Below are 17,528 nucleotides of genomic sequence, written 5' to 3' on the forward strand. Positions count from 1 at the left end.
CTGTGGGTGGGAATGTAAATTGGTACAGACACTATGGAGAACAGTATGGAGGTTCCTTAAAAAACTAAAAATAGAACTACCATATGATCCAGCAATCCCACTCCTGGGCATATAGCTGGAGAAAACTCTAATTTGAAAATACATGCACCCCTATGTTCATAGCAGCACTATTTACAATAGCCAAGACATGGAAGTAACCTAGTGTCCATTAACAGATGAATGGATAAAGAAGATATGGTATATTTATACCATGGAATATTACTCAGGCATAAATAGAATATCATGTCATTGGCAGCAACATGGATGGACTGGAGATTATTACACTAAGTGAAATAAGTCAGAGAAAGACAAGTATCATATGATATCACTTATACGTGGAATCTCAAAAATGATACAAATCAACTTATTTACAATACAGAAACAGACTCACAGACATAGAAAACAAATTTATGGTTACCAAAGGGGAAAGGGAGTGGGGGAGGGATAAATTAGGAGTTTGGGATTAACAGATACACACTACTATCTATAAAATAGATAAACATCAAGGGCCTACTGTATAGCACAGGGAACTATATTCAGTATCTTGTAACAAGCTACAATGGAAAAGAATCTGAAAAAGAATGTGTGTGTGTGTGTGTGTGTGTGTGTGTGTAACTGAATCACTTTGCTGTACACCTGAAACTAACACAACATTGTAAATCAACTATACTTTAATAAAAAAAGAAAAATAGGGGCTTCCCTGGTGGTGCAGTGGTTGAGAATCTGCCTGCCAATGCAGGGGACACGGGTTCAAGCCTTGGTTTGGGAAGATCCCACATGCCACGGAGCACCTAGGCCCGTGAGCCACAATTACTGAGCCTGCGTGTCTGGAGCCTGTGCTCCGCAACAAGGCCGCGATAATGAGAGGCCCGCGCACCGCGATGAAGAGTGGCCCCCACTTGCCGCAACTAGAGAAAGCCCTCGCACAGAAACGAAGACCCAACACAACCAAAAATAAAATAAATAAATAAGCCTACACCTTAAAAAAAAAAAAACTATATGAAAGTGAGGGTGGGTGAGAGGGACGCACATGTTAGCACTGAACTAGCCTATTGGCACTGAGATCCTACCCTATGCCATTGTGAGTACACTTTATCACATCCCAAAACAATTCCTCTTCCTCACAGAGAGGACCAGCCAGAGGTGATTAGGTTCGAGGGAAACGGGAAGAGGATGGGAAAGAGCCCTGGGTGGGAGAAGGAGGTAAGACCCTGAATTGTGTTCACCACCCAGAGCATAAAACTTTGAAGCCTATGGGCCTTAAATTAGTTGTTCTTCTACCCAGAGTTTCCTCATTAACCTGATGCTTTCCTCCTTGGAAGAAACCAAGACAGCTAGTTTAAGTTTTATTATTAATTTTATTCTGTCAGTAGACAGAAGTATCTCATATAGTGGAGGCTGTCGAGTACACACTTCATTTCTTGCTGGCCTTCACTGCTGAACTTGGCCGCAGAGGCTGTCTTCTCCTCCACCGCCTTGATGACTCCAGTGGCCACTGTTTGCCTCATGTCCTGCAGAGCAAAACAGCCTGGAGGAGGAAGGAAGAAGGAGATTTCTGTAAAGTGACACTGAAGGAAAAAGGCTCCTTGGCTCAGTCAGAGCTGCTTTCCTTCCCAGGACTCAGCAGCCATCAGTCCCTGGCTCACCTAGAGCTGGGTACTCAGAGAAGGTCTCCACACATGTGGCCTCGCCAGGGACCATCTGCACTACGGCTGCGTCAGGGCCTTGGGGTTGCCCTCCAGCTTCTTGCCTGAGCGCCAGTCAATCTTTTCCCTCAGTTCAGCAAGCTTGCAGGAGACGTGGGCCATGTGGCAGTCCAGCACCGGGGAATAGCTGGAATGGATCTGTCCCGGGTGATTCAAGACTATCCCCTGGCAGGGAAGGAGGATGGAATTAGAAGAGATCCGATGGCACCTGTGATCTGGAGCCAACCCTCAACCAACCTGGGGCTTCCGCTGAACTGGGACTAATTTCTAAGAAGCATTTCCATCACCACCAAGCACCAAGGTCCTTGGCTTCCTGGGCACCTACCTGCACCACAAAGCTGCTGGCCTCCATGGGGGGGTCGTTCTTGCTGTCTCTGACCACGTTGCCGTGTCAGATGTCTTTCACGGACACATTCTTCACGTTGAAGCCCACTTTATCACTGGGCAGGGCCTCGTGGTGCATCTCCATAGACTTGACCTCAGTGGTGACGTTGCTGGGGGCAACAGTGACCACCATGCCAGGTTTCAGGAGGCCGGTCTCTACACGGCCCAAGGGCACAGTGTCAATGCCTGTCCAGTGGGAAAAGGGCACTCAGAAAGATTCTAGACCCACCCAGTGAGAACTGGCTTCTGGGGAAGTCCCTTGGTCCTGGGGCTCAAGGACCAAGGCCACCTACAGGACTGGCTGTTTCTTCAGTGTATCAGATAATTTGGAAACGCTGGGGGCTTTACACTTTATCACAGCTCAGAAGTCAGGCTCTGAACCCTGGCAAGTCAGACACCGGACCTCATTGTCAATTCCTTCATTCCTCAAGAAGCCCTGTCACCTCACCTCCAATCTTGTACACGTCTTGCAGAGGCAGCCTCAGGGGCTTGTTGACAGGGTGAGTGGGCGGGAGGATGGAGTCCAGAGCTTCCAGCAGTGTCACCTGGGTAACGTTTCCCTCCTTTCGCTCAACCTTCCAGCCCTTGAACCAGGGCATCTGCGGGAGGATGCAGAACGTAGTGGAGGTGAGCCTGGGGCATTGCTCTCAGCACACCCATCCCAGGACCAGGACCAGGACCCACACCGCCCGCCCGCAGACCCAGCCCACACTCACGTCGCTGCTGGGCTCCAGCATGTTGCTGCTGTGCCAACCCGAGATGGGCACGAAGGCCACGAAGGCTGATCTTGATGTAGGCGCTCACTTCCTCCGCGATCTCCTGGAAGCGCGCGGCGCTGTAGGTGGGCTCGGTCGAGTCCCTCTTGCTGATGGCCACGATCAGCTGCTTCACGCCCAGGGTGAAGGCCAGAAGCATGTGCTCGCGGGTCTGCCCGTTCTTGGAGATGCCCGCCTCGAACTCGCCTAAGCCGCCGGCCACGATAAGCACTGCGTAGTCGGCCTGCAGGACACAGACACCACGGGGTCAAGGGCTTAGTTAGGGGAGGGGGCGCCGGCCGGGCTGGGAAGCCTGCTAGAGTTTTGGGCAGTCCCGGGCCCCTTGAGAAAGCTCGGGGACGGGATGATCCCCAGAAGTTGATAAATTCGTGGGTCCCTTGGTTGCTGCTGTGCGCAGAGGTCCCGCCTCCCAGTTAAACTCTCACCTAGTCCCATAAATGAGCTTTTAGTTCCTTCCTCCCAGACGGACCCCGAGTGATCTACTTGTCTGGGCGTCAGAAAACCTGGTCCCTGCCCCAGCCTGAAAGGGGGCCCGTATCTGAGCCTCGGAGTGTCTGTCCTCCCCTGGTTCTTTCAGAACTGATGATTGGCATGCATGAGGAAAACCTTCTAAGGCTTATGATACCCTCCTTCCCAGAGTCCCGGAAATAAAGCCTGAGTTCCCTCCCTTCCTCTGCGCCCGCCCCGCCCCCATCCGAAAGGGAGGGCCCTGGGAACAAGGGCTGCTTTACCTGGGAGGTGCCCGTGATCATGTTCCTGGGGCATCGATGATGGTGATGTAGTGCTTGCTGGTTTCCAACTTCCACAGGGAGATGTCGATGGTGATGCCATGCTCTCTCTCTGCCTTCAGTTTGTCCAGCACCCGGGCGTACTTGAAGGAGCCCCTACCCATCTGGGGAGGGGTGGGGAGTGAGTAGAGCACACTGATGGCAAGCAGAGGGATCTATCCCAGGGAATTCAGTGGTGCCTTAGACCTCACAGCGCACCCTGCTGTCTGCGTTGGACCCACCGAGAAGCAGGACATCCATCCCCCCACCCCAGCTCCTAGAGGCCAACACCGCGTGTGGGTGCCTCACCTCGGCTGCCTCCTTCTCAAACTTCTCGATGGTCCTCTTGTCGATCCCCCCACACTCGTAGATGAGATGCCCGGTGGTGGTGGACTTGCCAGAGTCCACGTGGCCCATGACAACGATATTGATATGGGTCTTCTCTTTGCCTGTGGCGGCGGGTTCCTTCCTTCAGTCACTGCTAGAGGGGAGCACGGGGTGGGTGAGGCCACAGCGTTCCAGGCCTGCCTCTCTCCTCTCCTCCCCTCCACTCTGCTTCTGTCCAGCACCCCCCCTCCCCACTTCACAGCCTAGCCCGGCGCCTGGGACATGGTAGCGTCAACTGAAAAGTAAAAGATTTGCCAGGCTCACGCCCTGGCAGGGGTCACAATCCCAGTTCCATAGCTGGTACTTCCAAGCAGTCCTGGCCCATCCATCCTTTCTCCTGTGTGGGCCTTCCCCAACCCATCCCTCCAATCCACCCCACCCCACTCCCCAGCCCCGGCCCACTTCTTGTACAAGAAACCCTGACACTCTGTAATTTGCAGTTTGTCCCCTGCCCCCTGCAAGTCCCTACTTCCAGAGAACAAGGAACAAAGTCGATCCAGCAAGAGCTGCAGCAGCTGTGATGATAGTGAACAGCTGTCTTGCCTCCTGCTTTTATAAACCTAGCACTGGACCTTCCAAAGCTGACACCAGAGCTGGAACTGGTTTAGGAAATGCTACTTCCTACCCCCAAACTCAATTGCACAGACTTCTTCTCTGACCGAGTGGATATTCGCATGAAGAGATGGTGGGTGACTAATGTTCAAAGAGCACTATTTACACTAGCCAAGACATGGAAGCAACCTAAATGTCCATCGACAGATGAATGGATAAAAAAGATGTGGTACAATACAATGGAATATTACTCAGCCATTAAAAAAGAACAAAATAGTGCCATTTGCAGCAACATGGATGGACCTAGAGATGATCACATTAAGTGAAGTAAGTCAGACAAAGACAAATATCATATGACATCACTTATATGTGGAATCTAAAAAAATGATACAAATGAACTTATTTGCAATACAGAAACAGACTCACAGACATAGAAAACAAGCTTATGGTTACCAGAGGGGAAGGGTGGGGGAGGGATAAATTAGGAGTTTGGGATTAACAGATACACACTACTACCTATAAAATAGATAAACAACAAGGTCCTATGGTATAGCACAGGGAACTATATTCAATATCTTGTAATAACCTATAATGGAAAAGAATCTGAAAAAATATGTATAACTGAATCACTTTGCTGTACATCTGAAACTAACACAGCATTGTAAATCAACTGTACTTCAATTTTAAAAAAGCCTGTTTTAAAAATGTGATACAACATCCAAAATGTATAAGAGGATTTATACATCCCCAACCCAGTATCTCAGTTCCTCTCCCCAGAGGCCACCACCATAACCATTTTCTTATATATTCACATGTATTCTAAATGTTTTAGCCTCTGAAACCCCATTTCAGAATATCCCCTTGTCCTTTAAGCCTGCATTAAAAACTAACTTTACATATGCTCTTTTATACTTTTGGGGGGAGAACTTCCAGGGCTGTCATATCCAATGTGAAAACCTGGAGCTGCAAGCCAGGGGTGGGGGTGGGGTGAAGCAGCAGAGCGCCCCCTGCCCCTCCCCCGCCCCTCCCCCTCTCCCCCTCTCCCCCTCCCCCGCCCATGCACTAGAATGGCCTTGCTCACTTGCTCTCCCTTAGGGGACATTTGCTTTCCACGTCAGATCCCCGCCCTCCCTGTAGCGCAGACCACAGTGAAGCACGATAATGCTGAATTACACTAATACAGTGTCATTAGGAGAAGAGAGAGAAGAGCATACACGCTCAGGAGTTAATGACAGAGAAGCGGAAGGAATGTTTCCTTCTGTTTAAGAGCCTGGAGAAAAAGCCTGTAAGGCCAGGAGGAAACGCTCAACTAGAAAGTAAAAAGGTACCAGGGGACAGAGGTCACCCACATTGGTGACCACAAAACTGAAAAAGTAAGTGCTTTTTCCTCTCCTGTTGCTCCCAAACTATCTACTGATCTTATATTCTTGCCAAAAGTAACTTCATTCCTTCTGCGTTCCACATGACATTGTCCTAGTCCAATAGTACCGCCTTTGTTGTCGATTGTTGATTTTGCGGAGAAGCCCTCACAGGGCTGCCCAGCCCCAGTTTTTACAGTGTGGTCTGATTTCACTGATTTTATAAGGTCAACTCATTAGAGGCAAGTTGGGGTGCCCCAGAACAGACAAGTAGTCTGCTAAGCCATTCACTTAAAATGACAGTAATAAAAATTTTAATAAATATCAATATTTGCACCATGGTTTATGATCGCTTTTAACAAGCAATTCTGCGGTGATCTTCAAATGATTTTCTTTAATAGATGACCTCCCTGTTGTCAGATTTGATCTTGACTCAACGTGATTATGCTACCCCATCACATGTGTGCTGGAGTTAAGAAGCCTCTTGGCTGAGTTCCACAACTGAACTCAAGAATCAGACTCCTGGGGCTTCCTTGGTGGTGCAGTGGTTAAGAATCTACCTGCCAATGCAGGGGACACGGGTTCGAGCCCTGGCCCGGGAAGATCCCACATGCCGCGAAGCAACTAGGCCCGTGAGCCACAACTACTGAGCCTGTGCTCTAGAGCCCATGAGCCACAACTACTGAAGCCCACGCGCCTAGAGGCCATGCTCCACAACAAGAGAAGCCACCGCAATGAGAAGCCCATGCTGAGAAGCCCATGCACCACAACGAAGAGTAGCCCCCGCTCGCTGCAACTAGAGAAAGCCTGCACGCAGCAATGAAGACCCAACACAGCCAAAAAATAAATTAAATAAATTAATTAATTAAAAAAAAATGAATCAGACTCCTTATGGATTTTTATAAGTGGTGGTGACTTCTCTGCATGAGTTGGGATGGAAGTTGTGGGTGATTTAAATTGTAGAATTAAAACCCACTTAGGTAAATGACTCATTTAGGTCCTCCAAAATCTATTTCCAGGCCAGAATTACCTAGATTGGGTCTCTGGACAACTACTGAGTAATTACTCAGTATACTTTCAAGTTTATATTCTGCTCTTTAGACATTAACTTATTAAGCCACAAAAAGGTCTTAAAAACGGGTTGTGTTGGGTAATCAGAAGGCTTTATTCACTCTTCAAGACTGAGTTTCTTCATCTGTAAGATGGGGGTGATAATAACTTATTTCTCAGAGTTATATACAAGACACGTGTATATGTATATGTATGTGCATATGTATATGTATCTTATTTAAATAAGATCTTGTATACTAATTGCCTAGCATAGTGGTGTCTGATGTGTTAGCTATTGTTATAATTGCCAAACAGCAGCCCTCTCTAAGATTTTCCCAAAGTTCCTCAGTCTGATGTGTAAAAACAGTAGGCTTGGTTTGGCGTTTCCCTATTTTGACATATCTTTTGCACACTTTACAGGAACCTGCAGATCATGCAGGCCCATTTACTCAGATTGTGTCTACCATTAAATGATGTTCCCCCATGGAGTTCCTTTGTGGGTTTTTTTTTCTTTTCAGTTCTTCTTTACTTATCAATACTCATTGACATGAATCTTTTACAGAAAGGGCTTAGATGGGGAATGGAATGTTCTGTTTACTAGAAGATTAACTTAAAATTAACTCTGAAGCCTCTTTTGTCCAGATCTTGTTGAAAATATTTCCAAATGAACAAGTCCCTCTTTCTGCCCTCAGTTCCACGAACATACAAAGTTCATCTTTCTGTGATGATAGGAACTCTTGCGGTGCCTGGGTTGTCACTCTGAATGCTGGCTTTTATCATGCAGGCCTGAAAAGGTAAAAGCGAAAAGCAAGTGCTGGTCACCTTTGCCCTGTGCCAAAGTTGGCACCAAGAGTAAGTTTTCACTGGCTTTATAAGAACTGTGTCTTATACGGTTTTATATTGTAGGCACTTGATAAATGTTTGTTAAATAAATGATAATTGCATCTTTGCTCCCTCAAATCCTCAGTCCCTCCTGCCACCTCTCTTTTCCATCTTTCCCCAAAATATTTAAGATAGCTTATGAGGACTCCTAAAACCTAAAGAATGGAGGAGACATCACTTAAGGATAAATCAGTCTCAGCCACTTCTTCCCTTTCCTCCTGCTGCAGCCAAGCTTGTGCTGTGGTGGACCCGGTTCTGCTGCCACTGCCGACTGGACCAGGAATTGGGGAGTGGGGTGGGCAAAGTATTGCCTGGACAGAGCTAATCAGACTCTCTCCTGGGAGAGAGACTATTCTCAGTGTCAGTGTGATGGTATTTTCTTCCAGACACCCTTCCTTCTTGGTTTAGTTAGTTTGAGTGGATTCTGTTTTATCTATTTAATGAATGAATGAATGAATTTATGTTTAATAAAAAATTTTTTTAGTGGTTTCTGTTCCTAACAACAACAACAAATCCCTGACTAAAACTGACCCACAGCTTGGCTGCAAGCTTTCTACAGGATGTTCAAAGTCAGGAAACGTAGAGTAAGCTTATTTTTAGACAGTAGATCAGTTACTTTTTCAGATCAGATGCTTCCCCTCCAGACATCTTTGCAAGTAAAGTACCTCTAAATTTTAAGCAGTGGGTCTAATGGTTAATCTGAAAAACGTACAATAAATATAAAACAGAGTGGAAAAAATAAAAGTTTCAAAACACAGGGAAGATAATGTATTTATTCTTTATTTCAGATTAACAATCTGAAATTCCGTGGTGCATTTATTTTGGACACATCCATATTAGTCAGCATATTAGTCAGTTAGTTAAAAGTAACTAACATGCTGTTTAAAAATAAGTTTGTATGGAAATATGTATGGAAATATGTTAATATAAATGTTTCAGACATTACATGACATTTCTAAAAATCTTATATTTGTATTTGTATGGAAATATGTATGGAAATATGTTAATATAAATGTTTCAGACATTACATGAAATTTCTAAAAAAAAAAAAAAAAAGTAAGTTTATCCTACATTCCCAGACTTTTCAGACACCCTGTGGTACCCAGTGCGGACACAAAAAGTTCACCACTACATAGTTGAGAGTGTCACGATATAAAACAGAATGTAACCGCTCAAGTAGTGATAATCTACTCTAAGGTAGATTTACCCTAAATTTTATCCTAAATATAAAATTTAGATTTACCCTAAATAGCCTCATAAAAATCTCACCGTTTAACAGAGTGAACAACAGCCTCAGCTGCATCTTTACAACAGCGGAATGCAAATTTTACAGTATCGTTTCTTGTAATATCTTCCAATACTGGCAGATGGTGTTACCTCCAAGTGCAATTCAGGAAAAATGCACTTTGAGGGCAGAGGAGTCACTGGGCACCAATCACCCTTTTTGGCCTTGCTTCAGCCCAGCTTGCCATCCTTTGTTCAATTCGTTTCAAGACATATGTATTGAATGCCTATTATGTATACTGTGTAAATTGGAAAAACCTACAATTTTCCCTTCTCCTGTGAGTCTTCTTTACTTTCACACAGGTGACACTTCTGGTCACCAAATGTATGGGGTTTCCACCTCAACAAGTAATTCTCTGTAGGACACCAGCTGGGTGTTCTATACAATTTAACTCAATATTTAACCCTATCCATCTGGAGATGGTGTCAGATCCCACAGGCTGAGGGCTCAGTCCCACAAGAATGTTCCCATCCTCCTTCAGACGCCAATCACAAGTAGCAGGTCCCCAAGTTATCCACAACTTCTGTCTTGGCTACTAATTGGAGGGTCCCACACCCACCTCCTCAGGTTCAATTAATTTGCTAGAGCATCTCAGAACTAAGGGAAACACATTTACCAGTTTATTAAAGGATATGATAAAGGATACAGTTGAACAGCTAGATGAAGGGGGTACAAAGGGTGAGGTCTAGGAGGGTCCTGAGCACAGGAGCGTCTGTCCCCGTGAAGTTGGGGTGTGTCAGCCTCCTGGTATGGATGTGTTCACCAGCCTGGAAGCTCTCTGCATCCTATGCAATTGGGATTTTAATGAAACTTCCCCACGTAGATATGATCTATTATTGACTCCATTTCCAGCCCCTCTGCCCTCTCTGGAGAAAGGGGAAGGGGCTAAAAATTCCAAGCTTCTAATTACGACTTGACCTTTCTAGTACCCAGTGCCCAGCCAGGAGTCATCTGGGAGCCCACCCAGAGTCACCCCATTAGAACAAAATATAGCCCAAGTGCTCTGCTCTTATCACTTAGGAATTTACATGGGATTTAGGAGCCCTATGTCAGGACAGCGTCAAACACCAAACATTAGAACAAAAGATGCTCCTAGGGTTCTTATCACTTAGGAAATTACAGGGGTTTCAGGAGTCCTGGGTCAGGAGCCAGGGAAGAGACACCAATATATATTTTCTTTATCTCAGGCTGTGCTAATTGCTAGGGATGCGTATGTTAATAAGGTAGAGTCACTGCCCTCATGGAGTTTACCATCTGGCAGGGATTAGAGACTTTCACCAAGAGATTGCAACTGTGACAAATAAAAAGCAGCTCTTAGGTGCCAAGCCTTCTCCTGGATGCTTTACATCCATTATCTCTGTTAAGTAGAGCTTGTTATGCCCAGTTTAGGGTACTGGTGCTTAGGGAATTTAAGACATTCAGATTTGGGATTTGAATTCAAGTTTGCATGATTTGATAGTCTAGAATCTTATGCTATCCCATATGCCAGCCACTAGTCAGTCATGTGTGGGTATTTAAATTTAAAGCAATATATATTAGATGAAATTTAAACATTTAGTTCCTCAGTCACACTGGCCACATCTCAAGTGCTCAATAACCGCATGTGGCTAGTGGCCACTGTATTGGACAGTGCAGATATAGGACATTTCCACTAGAACTCACAGAAAGTTCCATTGGACAGCACTGGTCTAGACTCTTAAAGTCCAGACTCAAGCTCAACTTCAAGATCCTATGCCCAGAACAGATTTCCAAACCCCAGGAGTCACTATAATCAGCATTGTTTCTTTTCCCTGAGCCATCAGTAAAGAAGCTTCTGAACAGGGACTTACCCTGGCACACTTTTTTATTTATTTATTTATTTATTTATTTATTTATTTATTTATTTATTTATGGCTGTGTTGGGTCTTCGTTTCTGTGCGAGGGCTTTCTCTAGTTGTGGCAAGCGGGGGCCACTCTTCATCGCGGTGCGCGGGCCTCTCACTATCGCAGCCTCTCTTGCTGCGGAGCACAGGCTCCAGACGCGCAGGCTCAGTAGTTGTGGCTCACGGGCACAGTCGTTCCACGGCATGTGGGATCTTCCCAGACCAGGGCTCGAACCCGCGCCCCCTGCATTAGCAGGCAGACCCTCAACCACTGCGCCACCAGGGAAGCCCCCCTGACACACTTTTCAAATGCTGCTGGTCTTGGACGTGACCTTGATTTGGAGGTGGTTCAGAGGTTCTGCTTGTAATGGGAAGTGTGCACAATTTAATGAGATAATAAATCATACCCTTCAATGTGAAGCCTGGCACATAGTAGGCACTCGATAAATGCTAAGATGATATTAAAGAGTGTGGCATGTGTAGTCACAATACTGGATTTGAGGCCCAGTTTAATCACTTTCCAACCATGTGGCCTGTACAAATCAATCAGTTTCTCTGAACCCGAGTTTCCTTAATTATAACATGGAGATAATATCTAACCTTGGAGACCGTGAAGACCATGAGCTATCGGATATGAAAACACTCTGTTAAGTAAAGACTTTGCAAAGTAAGGTATTATTTTTGCCCTCCTTTGTGCCCTGAAAAAAATGATTAAAATAATAAATTCCTAATCATAGCTTGTTTACCTGTGCTTTGCCTCTTTTTCCTGAAAATGGAGGACAGAAAAGATATGGTTTATTGAGAGCCAAGAATTACATGAGACTACTCAGGTTTTACTGAAGTAGAAAGAGGAAAGGAAGAATAGGGGAAGAGTGTGAGCCAGCATAAATCTTCGCTAATTTCCTGACGGTCAGGGCCAGGGTTGCAGGCATTGCCCAGGTGTCTGTGGAGCATATGCTCTCCTGTGTCTTGCATTAGGGAGTGCAGATAGGCCTCAGAGAAGGGCTCCAAGTGGACCCCATTAACCACCTGTGACTGCCCAAGCGTTCATGCACAAGTCCTGGGGAGCAACGTGCCTCTGGGGCCTCTGTCTTCTCCTAAACAGAGTTGTGTCCTGAGAATGTCCAGGTGGCAGACTGCCAGACATGCAGGAGAAACAATCTACCTTAAATCAGCTCTTTCCATCTTTCCATTCAGGGACTGAGGGTTACGAGGAAGTTTTAGCCCACTTTTGAAAAGGCTTGTTAGGGTAATTCCTTTTCCTCCCATATCTGCAACCCATACTTATAACCCCAAAGTCAAGATCCTCCCCTGAAGGTCCCTGAGTCACCGAGATCATCATTTCCATACTGCCCACCCTTCTTCACCACTTCCCAGCTCCCACTTGGTTCTCTGCCTGCCCCCCAGGGCACAGGGCTCCCAGTAGGAAGTTGCCCCTTTGTGGGGCATCAGTGGAGGGGTACGAGTGGGCAGTGCACACACCCCCTTTACTGTCCAAACCCTTTGCTTCCCATGACATCATCACCCAAGAGTCAATGAATGGGTGTGTCAGACTTTACCAAAGAGCTAGCTTAACTAGAGGGAATGATAGTAAGTGGGGGTGAAGGTGGGGTGAGGGGAAAGGGTCTTAAAGAAAAACCAAATGGCTGTCCTCAAAGTCAATGGTAAAGCATGAGCAGAATTCACCCTTCAGAGGGGAACCCTGGGCTGGGGGGGGCACACCCCAATTCCCAGCCAGGATCTCCATCCTCAGGTAGAGCATTCTTCTTCAAAGCTCAGAGCATACAAAACCATCACCCTTTAATGGAAATCCTGCTCCCCACCCTTAAGAGTATTAAATAACAAAAATTCAACTGAGTAAATTTGAAGATTGAATTGGTTTTATTCAATGATTGATGAATCAGGCAACATTCCATCCAGCAATAAAAAAGAATCTCCAATGAGTTGTAGAAAAGGAAGGCAGAGAGGGGCAGAAAAGGGAAACTATTAGCCAAAAATGCATTGTTTTAGGCAGGCTCGCCCTGGGAACGGAAGGGACCTATTGGGTGCTGACCAGGTAATTCCAGGTGGAATGGTTAAAGGTTACAATCTGGGGGGAGGGTGTAGCTGTAGTTAGGTTGGGTATTATGTCTTGGTTTGCTGACTTGGGGCCTTAACACAAGTGACTTCATTTTGGGCCTGTTGTTTCTTTTTCACAGGGGTTTTTCTGGCCCTAAGTGCTGGGAACACAGAAATCCCATCAGTACATTTCACAAAGTCTCTGAGTTGTACCAACGAGTCTCAAATGTAACAGAATAGTTCAGGATCGGCTTTAACTTGTCCTCTTCAAAGTCTCTTAGCTGAGGAGAGGTGCACATGGGCTTCTTCAGCTTTCTGGGTGATCCTAGTTATAACTGTTAGGGCACTTGGACACACTGGCACACTAACAGCACACACACACACACACACACACACTACAATCTAAATCCATAGTGAGGAAATGAAGCATATTTCTAACTTGCAACATGGTCCACTGAAGTACTCTGGCCCATCAGTGAAATAAAATTATTCTGAAGGCAAGACTAGGAAATTTTTAAACATAAAATTCTCTCTCTGCTCGTTTGGCGTACTACTCCTCTTTGGTGTGCACGGTGCGTCTGCTTTACACCTAACCAGACCTCCTTAGAAAACACAGGAATGCCTGCTCGACTGAAAAGAGCAATTTTCTCCTGGTGCAAGAAAGGTAACTCCTTAGGAGATAACACTCCTTTCTCAATCCTGTAAGGGGTCACGATGGCCCACTACCCACCTTGTACATGCAGATCTGGACTATATAAACTGTCAGTATGTTACTTTGATATATAATCCTTTGTCTCGAAAATGTATATGACTGCTTTGACCTCTAATGGGTAAAACGGTCCTCAGAACTTTCTGAAAGACTGTCTCCCAGGTTATAATCCTCAGGTTGGCTCAAATAAAGTTCTCTGTTTCTTTCTTAGATTGACTGTTAATTGATTTTTCGTTGGCACCATAATAGAAGTAGAACATTATATTATTTTTTTTTTTTTTTAAAGACTGTTGCTTTTTATTTATTTATTTATTTATTTATTTATTTATTTATTTATTTATGGCTGTGTTGGGTCTTCGTTTCTGTGTGAGGGCTTTCTCCAGTTGCAGCAAGCGGGGGCCACTCTTCATCGTGGTGCGCGGGCCTCTCACTATCGCGGCCTCTCCTGTTGGGGAGCACAGGCTCCAGACGCGCAGGCTCAGTAATTGTGGCTCACGGGCCCAGCTGCTCCGCGGCATGTGGGATCTTCCCAGACCAGGGCTCGAACCCGTGTCCCCTGCATTGGCAGGCAGACTCTCAACCACTGCGCCACCAGGGAAGCCCCAGAACATTATATTATTATGCAGAGTTTTGTCAGTCTCTGTACGTTCCTTTTGCCATGCCTTCTTGGTGTAGGGAAAACTGACCCATTCTGACCATCCACTACTTGGCTACTCAAAAATATCTTGTCAGGGCTTGAAAATTAAAGTTGTTTGTTCAGTTTTTCCTTTTGGGGATGCGTTAGTTTGCTAGGGTGGCTATAACAAAGTACCACAGGCAGGGTGACTTAAACAACGGAAATTTATTTTCTCACAGTTTGGACTCTGGAAGTCTGAAATCAAGGTGTCAGCAGGATTGGTTTCCTCTGAGGTATGTTTCCTTGGCTTGTAGATTGCTGTCCTCTTCTGTGTGTTCACATTGTCTTCCCTCTTTGTGTACATGTAAGCAGCTCTTTCCAACCCCATGCTCTACTCATCTCCAACCCTAGCACACCTTTCAAATCTTTTAATCACACAATACCTTGCCTAACTTGTCGGTTCTTTCTGTAGATCAAAGAGGTAGAAATGAAGAATAAGTAGTCAACAGATAACCAGATCTCTTCCCTGGCTTCCCCTTCAGTAATCTGGTGAACAAACTGTGTGACCAAACTGTGAACAGGATACCATCTAGAGGAAGATCACGAGGAGTCGACAAGCCTGCACACAGTGGGGGGATGTCGATGACTCTGACCCCCTATCTCAATGATTAACTGAGATCACTTCCCTGTTTCCCTTCAAAAGCTTTCATGACCAAGCAGAATCTTCGGAGGTGGTTTTTGGGGGACGCTGAGTCCACCATCTCCCCAGATAGCCGGCATTCTGATTAAAGGCACCTTCCCTTTCTACCATTTGTGAGTATTGATTCTGTAAGCGGTGAGCATCGGGGCCTGATTCGATAACATACCCATATCCTAATCTCTTCTTACAAGGACACCAGCCATATTGGATCGTGGCCCACTCAAATGACCACGTTGTTACTGAATTTGCTCTTTAAAGACCCCCGTCTCCAAATACCGTTGCATTCTGAGGTAACTGGGGGTTAGGTTTTCAACATATGAATTCTGGGGCAGGGAGCAGGGCGTAGAGATAGAGACACAATTCTGCTCATAACAGGGGACGAGATTCAATTCTCGGGCTGGGTATTTTTCAGCATGTTCTGCAATCTTTGTATTCTGAAGGAAGGCAGCAGGAGGTGCTGTCGTCCCCCAGTCCTAGAGACCCCCAGGGGCACAGATGGGTTGGAAAGGAGGTGGGATTTCTCCGGTGTCTACACAAACAGCGAATTCATTCTACACAATGCTGCAGGCCTACCCCTGGTTGTTACCAGCAGCATACCACTGAATGCCTATTCTCGGAGAATGCCAGAAGATTCCCCATGACCTCTAACATCAATTTAAACTCGGATAATGAGTTTTCCTCTCTCTCCCTTTTTTTTTTTTTTGCTGAAACAATGCTCTGCATACTATGACTCCTTAATAAAAAGTCTTGAATAGAAGCTATTGTGATAAGGCTTCCGAATCAAAAGGACCTGCCCCATGCAGAAGCTCCACCCCTTACTGTGTTCTCAGGGGCAATTCACTCAGCTCATTCCACAACCATTTACTAAGCACAGATTATATGCCAGGCATGGTGCTAAGTCTGAGAGCCACAGAGATGAATAAGATCAAATTCCTCCCTCCAGGGGCCTAGTAGAGGGTGAGGGAAAGTAAACAAATGATTAGCACACAGCATATAATAAGGGCCATAAGAGCGGGCTGCAGTGGGAGTTCAGAGCCCCGGGGAAGGGGGGGTGGGCAGGAGGGGAGGTCAGGGAAAGGTTCTCAGAGGCAATGACCGAGTGTTCCCAAAGGAGCAAGAGAAAGTAACCAGATGGTGAGGGAGGGGAGCGTTCCAGGTGGAGGTGTGGTAACCATCCACAACATGGGGATAGGACCACCTAACTCAGAGAGCTCTTGTCAGAATGGATGGTGAAAAGTTGTATGTATAAGATGTCCAGCCCAGTCCGTGATAGGTGCTGACCAAAGGTAGTTCAGGGGGCCCATTCTGCCCTTTGAACTCTTGTATCCTCTCCCCTCGTTTCTTCTTTGTGGCAAGGCCGATCTGGGACTTAGCAAGATCTCCCCAAGATCAGTGTGAATTTAGGGTCTGGCGAAGATCATCCTTTCTCTGCTATGTCAAAACCACCCATAGTTTATGCATCTTAATTCCAGAGGTTGCAAGGGGATTCAGCCACCTTCTTGATGGAAAATAAGGGAGTCCAGGAATGCACAAAAGGAAGCACAGTGGAATGGTTTGAGAGTGCTGGTGCATGCCCCGAATTATTCTCTGCATGATCATTTCTATCACGGTAATTAGACTCTGTAATTAAAAATCACTAATGTTTCATGACAGCCTGCAATTGGATTTGGGGCACAAAGGAAAAGATTGGGGGTGCGCTGATATGGGATGGGGACACCAAACACACAGATACTGTGCTGGGAAGTGGTGTCATTCACTACAGGGTCATTCACTAACAAAAAGTCTTCTCATTTATATACAGAAATAATGAGGCAAAGGAGCAGCTTTTAAAAAATAAAAAAGACAGAGAAGATAAGCGAAAAAGGAGAGATCATTTAGAAAGCCACAGTAATTTACCTGCCTGCTTTCCTTTTCTGGGAAGATTTTTATCTCTGCCTGCATTGTTGTAAATTACTTAGTAAAGCTGAAGTCAAAATTGCTTTTCAATTTCTTCCACCTCTATTTGACCCCTGTGTAAACAAGAAGCCACACGGGTTTCTTCATATTCTTAGCGGTGTAACAGCCCCCAAGAAACCAGGATTTCTGTTTCCAATTGACCGTGACCATGGGGTTAACTGATCAGCGATGGCAGGGAATCAAAAGTAGGTTCCCGGTGCTGCCACGGAGGGGAGGGATTCTCCAGTCTTCCTGAGAGCGGGGCACCTGCTGGGTTAAGCAGAGCCTGTCCTTGGTACCCTTGCAAAGTAGCCAGAAGGAAGGGAACCTTGGAAGAAATCTAGTTCCAGTCTCACCCTTGTCGGAAAGGGAATTTTTCCTCCAGTCTCTGAGAAGGTCTGCATCCTGCGAAAATAAATTAGGCAGAAAATTACTTTTTGACAAACTTGACTGAGGCTGTGA

General features: G+C 45.9%; 1 pseudogene; it reads right to left on the reverse strand.

The window, feature by feature from the left end:
• Positions 1 to 1,397: 1,397 nt before the first annotated feature.
• LOC118899495 lies at positions 1,398 to 4,116 on the reverse strand (annotated as a pseudogene).
• Between the last annotated feature and the right edge of the window lie 13,412 nt (positions 4,117 to 17,528).

This window comes from Balaenoptera musculus, chromosome 8, assembly GCF_009873245.2.
Source record: "Balaenoptera musculus isolate JJ_BM4_2016_0621 chromosome 8, mBalMus1.pri.v3, whole genome shotgun sequence".
NCBI classification, from domain to species: domain Eukaryota; kingdom Metazoa; phylum Chordata; class Mammalia; order Artiodactyla; family Balaenopteridae; genus Balaenoptera; species Balaenoptera musculus.